Here is a 2,569-nt window from a genome sequence, read left to right as displayed (position 1 = left end):
CATTGGAAGATGGCTGAAAGATAAAAAGGCTCTTTAAGGGCAAGCATTGATGAGATGCAGCCATTGCCCTGTGCCCTGGGTGAGGGAATTGGTCACTCAGTGACTCTGGGTAAAAGCAGGAGCTGGCACTTGGAGCTAAAGCATGACACCATTACAGGCAGAAGATACAAGCATTGGGAACACAAGCCATGCCCACTCAAACTAAACCCCATGCAATTTAAAGAAATGAAGGAATCTTTTGACAAAAAAATGACAATCAGAAGAGCAGCCTCCATGCCTTCTACCACAAAACATAAGCTTGCCAAAGCTCTGCTCCAAACACATGCACTGTCGTGGATAACAAATGGGTTAAGCTTTGTTTAACCCTCATCAAGTCTCACCCCCTACCACTATTATGCTTTTACAGCCTTTCTTACCTGCTGCCCATCTGCCTGCACTGGCCTCTCCTAAGCAGAGGGGCTCCACACAAAACTCCATCACAAAACCAGGATTCATTGCTCATTCACTTCCTCTCAGCATCCCCTTTAAAAACCTCAGAGGCAAAGCCTCACCTGCAGCAAACCATGGCTGGACCTGTCCCAGTTGCATCCAAAGATCAACTCAGCCTGCCCTCCTCCCCTCCTGACAGACAGACAGACAGCCAAATGCCCAGGTTTCACCTCCTCTGGGGGTCTCCTTTTGCTCAGAAGGCAGGCACTTACCATGAACTTTCTCTTTCAATAGGTATTTCTCCAGCCTGGGTGTTTTCCTCTTGAGCAGACCCAGCATCAGCCCCAGCCCTATTTTCAAGCTGACTTTCAGCACTGCTCTCCCAATTGCACAGCTCTATATCACACCAATATTTTCTTGCCCAAAAATACAATCCTGTCACTACTCAGCAGTGGGGATCCCTAATCAGGCACTTCTGACAGGAACTGAACAGCCACTCTGAAAACCCACAGGGATCTGGTCCTGCCTCAGCACCAGGGAAAGCAAAGCCCAATGGCACTGGATGTTTTCTTCTGAGACAAAACAGAAAGATCAAAACACAGCACATGCCAACAAAACAAAAAATGAGATGAAGATTTCTTGTGAAATGTCAGGATGTGAAAATACACTAATTGCCAACTAGAATATACAGAATACAACACAGCACTTAAAAAATTTTTGGCCTGTTTTAAGGAACTTTTCTTCCTCAAGTGTGGAGAGTGAAAGGAAAAAGAAAAGAAAATTTTCACCAGGCTTCAGCTCAATATCCAGTGTTTCTTCTTCTAGCAAGCAGAGTTTAAAGCCCTTTAAGGAAATGCCAGAATTTTGAAGTGAGTCTTAAAATAACCAACTACAGATTCCCCCTCAGGGAAACCAGTTGGGAGCTACAAAAGATGCATTCCCTGGGTTTAAAAAACACACACAAGCCACACTGTGGCTGACACAGTCCTGGGGTTTAATTATTTTTAAGCTGTGTGACTTGCAGGACACATGCACGAAAACAGCACTCCCAGCTTTGAGTTAAAACTCCCCAAGTTCTGAAAACCCTTTGGTTTAGATGAGTGGATAAAGCACTGGAGACTTTTTGCTCTCAAGAGTACAACTTAGTACAATCCCTCACTTCTGTGCCTACAGTACCTGCAGACAAATGGAGATCCAGCAGAAATTCAGGCTTGTGGATTGCCTCTGCATTCCCAGGCATGGATCATCTCCCAGAGAATCAAAGGGCAGGAGCACAATCCCCTCCTGACTGCAAGGCATTGATCTCCAGGGCAAGTTCAGAAACTCCACCTTGTGAGAGCATCCTTGCAGTGACTGTGCCTGCTCAGCACATTTCTTTCCACAGGGGCATCAAAAGTGGTTTTCTGTACTGAGTGTGAAGTATCAACCACAAACAGGCCTGAATTCAGGTCATCAAAAAGATACAGCAAAAAAGGAAAAAGTTTTGCAATGACAGTGTAGAAAAGCTCATTCCCCTCTCCAAATAAACCAGATCTCCACAGGGGCATCAAAAGTGATTTTCTGCACTGAGTGTGAAGTATCAACCACAAACAGGCCTGAATTCAGGTCATCAAAAAGATACAGCAAAAAAAAAAGAGAAAATTTTGACAATGTAGAAAACTTCATTCCCCTCTCCAAATAAACCAGATCTGTGTAAAGGGGAAATCAAGTCACCCAAACCTGGACACACCATTCAAAAGAGACAGCTGTAAATGGGAACCACAGCTACAATCACAATCATCACTCAAAAAATTGAAAGGAACAACTGTGTTTTGCATTTACACAAACACCAAACAAACATTGTGCCTTGAAAGGGGGTAGAGGCCACCAGCTGAGGATGCAGTTTTCAAGGGGGTTGTTGGGTGATTTTAATGAATGTTTAAATCTGATCAACTGTCAGAAAAATATAATCACATCAGCAGTGAAAACACCAGCAGGATGCTAACCTTCACCAAAGTACAGAAAATCACTCCTCACAGAGTTACACCCCTTTTTCTGCAGGTTCAAGCCTCCCAGACTATCATGATCTGGTTATTCCAAAGCAGGCAAACCAGCAAGGAGCTGATAAGCACCAAGCCCCTCCAAACTCCTGGATTTCCAG

Source organism: Geospiza fortis, unplaced genomic scaffold (assembly GCF_000277835.1).
Source record: "Geospiza fortis unplaced genomic scaffold, GeoFor_1.0 scaffold4, whole genome shotgun sequence".
Lineage (NCBI taxonomy): Eukaryota > Metazoa > Chordata > Aves > Passeriformes > Thraupidae > Geospiza > Geospiza fortis.
This window is presented reverse-complemented; position numbering follows the sequence as displayed.